This window comes from Sminthopsis crassicaudata, chromosome 1 (genome assembly GCF_048593235.1).
Source record: "Sminthopsis crassicaudata isolate SCR6 chromosome 1, ASM4859323v1, whole genome shotgun sequence".
In the NCBI taxonomy this organism is placed as follows: domain Eukaryota; kingdom Metazoa; phylum Chordata; class Mammalia; order Dasyuromorphia; family Dasyuridae; genus Sminthopsis; species Sminthopsis crassicaudata.
The window spans coordinates 392349957-392359327 of NC_133617.1; the positions used below are offsets into that span (position 1 = coordinate 392349957).

Sequence of the window (9371 nt, forward strand, 5' to 3'; positions counted from 1 at the left end):
TCTTTAATTTTACATGTAAAGGAAGCTCAAAGACTGAGAAAATTTAGCTGGTACAAAGATCTGTAAAAGACCAAGAATGTAGTTGGATAAGAGAGAGTCAAAGATTGCCTCTTGGGTTAGCTTCTGAGCTTGTTTAGATTCATTTTGTTTAATAGCTGGAATTTTATGTTGGGAGTTCCCAAAAGCATGGTAAGGAGTCAAACCCATGCAGTTCTTGGAGTATCAGTGGCAAAGTCCTCCTGAAATAAATGTATAGTATCTCCAAATGGAAACTAAACAGGGAGTCATAAAGATTTTTTTTTACCCCTAAGATAAATAGATTGAAGTGGAGTGAGAGAATTCCATGCCCTGAAAACAGGACTTAAAAAATAATTAAATATGAGGATACTAAAAACTGGGAGTGCCCCCCAAAAAAAGAACTTGTCTCCTGAGGCTAGGATCTCCTTTTGGGGATGAAAGACAAGACTCTGGAAAAGGCTCATCAATCATTTGCCTTTGCAGGTTCCTCACCACTAACCTCATCCAATTAAATTTGCTTTATAAAAGGAGTCTCAGGAAAAGCCTCAGGGCTTCCAGCTCAAAGGGTATGGCAGAGCCCACTTTTCCTCCACTGAAGAAGAGATAGCACCTCAAGTGAGTTGAATCTATATGCTAATCCAGCAGAGGTGATCCTATTAATAACCAGCAGCAAGCACAGGAGCAGTAGACAATACTGAGAAATAGCCATGCAAGACCAACAGGGAGGCAACAGCTATCAAAGATGATATATTTGGTAGAGACTATGTGTCACATGAGGCCAAAGGGAAATGATCTGGCAGAAGCAGAGCAATGGCATTGACATCTGAAGAGTTGGGGGTGCAAGTTGCCCCTCCATATGTCCCTTCCATGTATATGCAGTGGTCACATGTATTCCCTCCATGTGTCCATTAGTGTGTGTTTTGATGGGATAGTATATTCTGGATAGCTTGTTATGCTATTATGCTAAATATCTTTCTTTTGAGCTAATTGCATTTTCTGCCTCACTAATAAATGTAATGGCAATTGCATTGATGGGAGCTTGTGATCTATGCTTTTGAGTGAAGAGAATATTTTGAATCTTGGATAGTCTTGTGAATGAAATAAAGAATAAAGCATTCATTAAGTACTTACTATGTACAAAACCCTAAGCTGAGCTTTAGGGAACACCCTTCGAAAATTAAGTCCCTGTTTTCAAGGAACTCAAGGAATTGTAAAAAAGACAGCATATATGAAAGATTTTAGCTGCAAGTTAGTTGAAAGATCCCATAGTCCTTAGGGAGCAGCAACAAAAGAGATGGCAATTTTTTTAAGGTCATTTACACTAATAAAAATCATATCCTTTTCCAATGTTGAATCATTTAACACAGGGCTGGAAACACATTCTTGGATTCAGGGGTCCTGGTTTGATTTATCCAGTGTATGCTACTTTCTGTACCCTCTCTAAACTCTGTTGCCTTGATGTATAAGGTAGTCTGGCTTACTGGCAACTAATTGATGGTAGTTAGTTAGTATTTGGTGGAAATACATGGTCCTTTGTGCATAGAAGCTGCTCCTCAGATGATGACTATGAGGGGTTGGCCCAGAAGCAGAACTAGTGGTCTTAGGAGAACTTTCATTTAAAAAGATCTTGTATCTATCTGTCCATTGGCAGAAGTTGTTAATGTTAGATCTCCTCCACAATGATTTGTCCTTTCAATAATGGCTGTGGGGCTAGGCTAGAAGTAGTACTGATGGCCTGGGGAGTTTCCAAGGCTCTTGAGTTTAAGATCCTGGATTGTTTTCATCAAGGTTAGTGGCAAGACAGTGATCAAGGTGATGGTGATGTTTGACTTGCCTATCAAATGCTGCCTCTTGTCTCTCCCCAAAGGAGTGTGTGAAGGACTCCTGTCTCCAGGTACTACATCAAGAATATGAATCTGGGAACCAGACAAAATGAACAGCATGGCATGGTAGATAGCATTGGACCTGAAGTTGAGATGACTTGATTTTAAATTGTGGTTTTAAAACTGACTAAATGATCATGGACAGATCACTTAATCTCCCTATGGTTCAGTTTACCTACCTAGAAGATGTGAATAATGATGATATTCATACTCTGCTTACCTGAGGGAGTAATTGATCAAGTAAGAGTCTGTAGGAAAAAAAAAAGATTTTCCAAGAATTAGATAAATTTAATTATCTTTACTAGAAAAATGTAAGCACCTTGAAGATAGGGAATGTTTCATTTGTGTCTTTGCATCCCAGTCCTTAGTTTAGTAGCTTGTATCACCTAGGCACTTAATTAGTGTTTGTTGATTTGAATTATTGAAGTGACCAGACTAAGGAAGCAAGTAGCAAAGGTAAGATTCAAATCAGGTGGTTCCACCATTTTGGTAATCTATAAGCAATTATTGAAAACCTACTCCTTGCAAGGGAGTCTTGCTGTTGTTGCAACCTTTAATGAGCAAGGGGTGAGAAGGCTTTCACATATCTGAAAAAGTAAATAGTAATACAAGAGTCTTGTATGTGTATGTAATATTTTTAATGGATTGTGTTCTTATGGAAAGTGTGTAAAATCAGATGATCCAATTTCAGATCCTGAATCTGGCACTTACTAGCTGAAAAACCTTAGGCAAGTAACATAATTCCTCCAAGCCTCAATTTCCTCCTTTGTAAAATAGGTGTAATGATACTTGCAATACCTGTCTCATTGGATTTTTTTGTGAAAAATCCTTTGACAACTGTAAAACACCAGAGAAATATGAGTGATTACTCAATGACCCTTATGAGAAATATTTTATTTATTATTGTTATTTAATTATGTAATATTTAATTAATGTGTTGGGTTTTTTCCCTCCTTTACAACTTTCTGGGTCCAGTAAGCACCAATAAGAACAGAAAATACAGTGCTGGGAAAGAATGTGAAAATTAAAGTAAATAGACTTGCCTGAGGTCACTCTAATGTCACCCTAAGAGTGAGACTTTTTTTTAAGTATGGTCCAATGAATATACAGTCATGCATTGAGCTAAGGATGAGGTGATTCTCCCTACCCCATCCAACATACACACACTGGCACCAGTCCAGGGGCTAGAGATCAGGGCAAGGGCATGGGAGGACTCAAGGAAGAGCTTGAGCTTACTGAGACTATTTCCCTTGGAACTCTGAATCCAAACAATGCTTGGTAAAAAGCATCTGGATGTACTTAAATATATGATAACAGTGAGAATAGGGAGAGAAGAATAGAGTGTCATACTCTTCCTAGAAGCAGGCCTACCGTTCCAGGATTTTCACCCTGAGGATACTTAATTTCACAGCATTGATATACTTGAATCTCTACTGAGTGAGCAGGTCTTCTGGTATCATACTGACACTAGAAAAGAGAACAGGATCCAGTGCTGAGGGCAAACATGAGTCAAGCAAACTAATTTTGAATGAACCATAATGAGGATTTATACCCTTACAAACCTAGGTTTTGTATAAAAAAAAAACCAAAAAGAAAACCAAAAACAAACAAAAAAAGGGGTGGGGGAGCTTAAGAAGATGCAAGAATCAATAGGTCCCATGATATGGATGTGGAAGGATATGCTTATCTCAAAATAAAAAGGCTAGATTAAAGTAGGAAAAGAATGAATGATGTTGATATATCCAAGAACCAAAGAAGGGAAACCCAGAGGGGATATATTTAGGTAAAGAGAGTTATGCTGTCCAGAGCTAGGAAACAGACAGTTCTCCTGTAGTTCTTGACTCCAGTCGAATCATTGATGGAGTATTTTTTTCACTTCCAGATGCTACATTTTGGGAAGGGTGTTGTTAGTCTGGATAATGTCCCAGATAATGAAGGGCGTCAAAAGAGTCTGCCATATGATAATCAATTAAAGATAATCAAGCTACTTAGCCTGGAAAAGAGATGACTTAGCAGAGATTTGATATCTCCCTTTAAGTGTATGAATGAGGGGCAGCTAGGTGGCGCAGTGGATAGAGCATCATCCCTGAAGTCAGGAGGACCTGAGTTCAAGTCTGGTCTCAGACACATAACACTTCCTAGCTGTGTGATCTTGGAAAAATCACTTAACTCCAATTGCCTAAGGGGGGGGGGAGGCAAGTACGTTTGTCACATGGAGGAAAGACCTAAGAGGGTAGAACTAGAAAAAGTGAATAAAAATTACAGAGAAGAAAATTTAAACCTGATTCAAGAAATGACTTCCTAACAATTATAGACACTTCAAAATGTAAAATTCCATATGGAATTGTAGTGTGGCCCTTACTAACAATTTTTAAACAAGGCATTTGTCATATTTGATATAGAAAGGATATAGGTTGAACTATGTGACTTCTGTAATAGCCATCCTCTAATTCTGATGTCACCTGTCCATTCAGTAGGGTTCTTAGTTCTCTCTCCTCTTGACAATCTGGACCCAATTTTGAAGAAAGTTATTTCTAATTATATTGATACAGCTCATATTTGTACCCACCAAGATCTCTGGTAACATCTGGATGAGGCAACTCATTTCTAGCTCTGTTCCTAGAAATATTCAGTTCACCTGGGAGAAACAAACTCCTAAAATAAATACGAACATGAAACATTCTTTATAAAACACAAATGGTACTCACCTACAAGTCCCATTTTGTTGTTATTTAGTGGTGTCCTCTATTTGGGGTTTTCTTGGAGAAATCTGACATTTCCTTGTCTAGATCACTTTACAGATAAACTGACTCAAATAGAGCTAAATGACTTGTCCAATAAGAGTCTAAGGCTGAATTTGAACTCAGGTCTTCCCAATCCATTTTTTCAATAATATTTTATTTTTCAAATCAGATGTAAAGGTAGTTTTCAGCATTCATTTTTATAAAACTTTGTGTTCCAAATTTTTTCTCTCTTCTCCTTTATCTCCCCTCTCTCCAAGACAGTTAACAATCTGATATAGTTTAAACATGTGTGATTCTTCTAAACATATTTCCATGTTTGTTATACAAGAAAAATCAGACTAAGAGAAAAAAAAAAGCAAATAAACAAAAAAAGTGCTATGCTTTGATCCACTTTCAATCTCTATAGTTCTTTCTCTGAATATGGTTGACATTTTCCATCCTGAGTCTATTGGAATTGTCTTGGGTCATTGTATTTCTGAAAAGAACTAGCTCTCTCATAGTTGATCATTACACAATCTTGCTATTATTTCCTGCTGCTACTCACTTCACTCAGCATTAGTTCATGTAAATCTTTCCAGGTTTGTTTGTTTTTTTTTAATCAACCTGTACATCCTTTCTTATATTCCATTATATTCATATATCATAACTTATTCAGCCATTTTCCAATTGATGGGCATCTACTCAATTTCCAGTTCCTCATCAGGGCCATCTCTCTATCCCCTGGATCACCCAACTGTCATAAGTCTCATTAGCAAGGGACAAAAATCATCAGGGGATGTCTTAGAAATATAAATAGGGCTGAGAACATTGGCAAGACCAGTGATCACAATTCACTTCATAGCCTGCTTCTTGTCAGGAATCAGATTGCCTTTCCCATTATTTACAATCCTTTTCTGCCTTCATCTCAGTGCCTTGCCCTGTATGTTAGCTCACCACTCATGTCATTTCAACTCTCATAGTTCTTTGCTTGTCTCAAGTATTCCAACCCCACTGTTTACTTTTCTCCTAACTCAATCTGCCTCCAGGTCATGCTCATATTTATAAGCTTCACCTCAGCATACCATCAATATCTGTTACTGTGCAAGGCTATCACCTTATCTTCTGGTCATCCCTGATTCCCCTGGATGCATCTTTCTATCTTCCCTTAAGCAAGCTCTTCTCTCTTCCATTAAACCCCTTGTAGCTTAGGACCATGACATTCTGAGAAAACCTGGCCCTTTCTTACATATCCCAATTTATATACGTATGTGTATGTGTGTATATATGTTTGTGTGTGTGTGTGTATACATATATAGTGAGCTCTGATTTGAGCAAAAGGGGAGGAACAAAAAGGGAGAAAGAATAGAAAGAGAAAATAGGGAGAGACGGAGTGAAAAAACAAAACATCCTTAAAGCATCATGCTGAGCTTCAGTGGATTTCCAGTCTTCCTGCACAGGCCTCTCTGAGAAGCTCAGAGCCTAATCCACAGGGCTCAGTGAATGGCAGCCTGGGTAGAATTGTCAGAGTCAGAGCAGGGTCTCTCGCCAAAGGCCCCCCTCCCTGCCCAAGCAGGAAGGAGGCAACCATGTGACAGAGCTTAAGCTGAGATATGTGTGGGTTTTCATTTAGTCTCAGCCCTGGCTGCCCTCTTTATTTCCCTTTTATGTTTTCTGTTTTTTCTTCTTCCCCTTCCTTTAAGCAGATGAAACTTGAATACTCTGAAAGACTCCCTGGCGGACCCTCCCCAGCTGATAATCTCCTTTTCTATCAGACTCTCTCTCTCTCAGACCTGCTGTGCTTGCCAGATCGATAATGTATTTGCTGTGCTTTTTCCCAAGCCTCAGTCCTTTGGTGAATAAACCTCAGCTGCTCCAGAGCCAGGGAATGTACATGGATCAGTGGCAACAGGAATCTGTTCCAAACCCTGGCATTCTGACTTCCCTCAGTCATGGGCCAGCAGCCTCTCAGATGGCCCACAGGTGGCCTCTGTCCCTCACCCAGGCTCCCAGATTTCCCTACCTGAAAAAAAAAAAAAAAAAAAAAACAGCTTTACTTTCCCTGCAGAGATAACCAGCTCTCTTGCCAAGCACCAGGTAAAAATGAGGTATAAGACATGGAAGAAGACCCATGGAAGAAGTATAGTGGAAAGAGGACTGAAATTCGCATCAGTTAAAATCCCTGTTCTGTGACTATCTTTTTGCATGCGACAAATCACTTTGCTTTGGTTTCCCCTGCTATTAAAAGAGATTGAATTCTAAAGTCCCCTGCTTCCTCCTACTTTTAACTCTTATGGATCACCTCCAGACAGAGAGGGTAATGGACTCAGGGTACAGAATGAAGCACATTTTTAGACATAGTCAACATGGAAAGATGTTTTGTTTGACTGGATATTACAAGAGTTTTGTTGTTGTGTTTGGGTTTTGTTTTTCCCAGAGGAGGGAGACAAGAAGAAAAACTAGTTTTTATACATTAAAAAATAACATTTAATTTTTTAATAAAAATACTATTTAAAATTCACAAATTTCATGTGGGCTAGTACCAGGCAGACTTTCTGCTAAATTGTCCAGATGCCCAGATTGTGGCTCATGTTTGTAAGTATATTTGGGATTGGGATATGGGCCCCGCCCATTGCCTCATTTGACTGGTTTAGGACTACCATCACTTCCCTCAGCCTTTCTGGATTCCTGGCCATTCTAAATAGGTTCCAAATCTATTTTTATTTCATTCCCTCCTTCCCTAAGCAGTTTCAAATCTTGATACTTCCCTCGAGATCCTCCTGTTCTGGTTCTCCTAAAATCTATGATTTCTCTTCTTTTTCCTTGACTCTTTCCAGTTTGGAAATTCTATAGGCCATCTTTTCTTGAGTGTCTTGCCCAAAGCCAATATCATTAAGCTATTTATAGTATAATTTATCCTCCCATATTTCTCTCTCCTTTTCACATTATACCCCATCTTGTGGTCTCTATTCAGTTGGACACAGCACTAGATTAGAGTCAGAAATCCTCTCTCAGACTTTAGCTGTGTGACTCTGGGCCAGTCATGTAACTTTGCAGCCTCAGTTTCCTTGTCTGTAAAATGGGGATAATTGCACCTCCTTCAAAAGAATCATTGTGAGGATCCAGTGAGGTCATCTATGAAAAGCAATTTGCAAACTTCAAAATGCTACAGTTCAATAATATAGAAACAAGAGCAACTTCTTTACCCCAGGACAATCCCCCATGTAGAATCAAAGGCTACAAAGAAACTCAGCATGATCACAACCCTGGACAAATTCCAATTTAGTCAGAAAGTGTTCAGTAATTAGAAGCCACCCAAGCCTAATCCCAAAGTGAAGTGATTCAGACTAAGAGAGCACAAGAGTACAATAAACACAATGACCACAACAACTTAAATGACCACATTAATGAGTAATCCAATTTGGATAGAACACTGGCCTGGAGTCAGGAAGATTTGAATTCAAATCTAACCTCAGACAATAATTAGCTGTGTGACCCTGGACACATCACTTAACTTGTGTTTGTCTAATTTCCTCACCTGTAAAATGCACATAATAATAGCACCTACTTTCCAGACACTTAACTCAGCACTATATAAATGCTACTTATTATCCTGTAAGGGAGATACTAAGTGTAAGTATTGATTAAAATTAGGAGAGAAAGGGACAGCTAGGTGGCATAGTGGTTAGAGCACCAGCCCTGAATTCAGGAGGACCAGAGTTCAAATCTGGTCTCAGACACTTAACACTTCCTAGCTGTGTGACCCTGGGCAAGTCACTTAACCCCAGCCTCAAAAAAAAAAAAAAAAATAGGAGAGAAAGCACCAGAATGAGACAATGAGAATTGAAGTGTTTACTATATACTAAGAACTGTATTAAGTGCTATGTTTAGATAGAAAGATGAGATGATGGATGGATGGATGGATGGATGAGATAGATATTATAGATTTAGATAAATCTATATGTAAATATATAGATAGATATAATCACAGTATCTCCCCTCAAGAAGCTTTTCCAAAGAAGCTTTTCCAATGAGGATGACATGGAAAAGAGTACACTGTAGCATTAAAGAAGGACCTCATAACTCCCTAGGAATATCCCTAGAATTCTGAGAGGGAAGATGTAGCCTATGGGATCTGACTCCTCAGTGAGGGAGGGGGAGAGATACAGATCCTTAGGACTTGTAAAGGCTACAAGTACACATACACACCTGTGCAAAGTGTGCTGGATAGAAATTTGGGGATTTGTTATCTAGTGTTTGATTTCCTAATTAACTTTGAATTAATTGCTTAGTTTCTCTGGGTCTCAGTCTCAGCCTCTGTAGAAAAAGATGTTTAGAATGGGAGACTCAGTTCTCTTCTACCTCTGACTTTCTATGATTCACATTCTAACATTCTATGTTCTCATGTCCCTCCAAACTGTCACTTTATGAGTTCTAAGAACGCTTTCTATGTCTTAGAAATTTTTTCTTCCAAGTCCTTAACTTATAACCACCCCCTTGTATACTCTTTCCTTTGATGATGTCATCCACTTCCACAGATGTTTTGTCATCTCTATGCAGAAGATTTTGCTTTGCATTTTCCTAAGATTTAATCCACCCAACATGAGCTTCATTATTTCTTCTCTTCTCCCTCTTCTAACTCAAATCTTTATTCTCCTTCTCTAAGATCTCCTAGGATAAAGTAGCTCCTCATATCAAAGATGTTGCCTCTAATTGTACCCTGGGATCCTATATATCAATCTCACTTGTT

General features: G+C 38.7%; 1 protein-coding gene across 10 annotated transcripts in view; it reads right to left on the minus strand.

The window, feature by feature from the left end:
• Window positions 1-9371, minus strand: part of SSTR5 (somatostatin receptor 5) — a 360218-nt gene that overhangs the window by 306305 nt on the left and 44542 nt on the right. The window contains exon 2 of one of the 10 annotated variants that reach the window (XM_074279704.1): window positions 2122-2149. The exons of the other annotated variants lie outside the window; for them this stretch is intronic. The gene's annotated coding sequence lies outside the window, so the exon portion shown is untranslated. The remainder of the gene's footprint in view (window positions 1-2121; window positions 2150-9371) is intronic. 10 annotated transcript variants of the gene reach the window in all.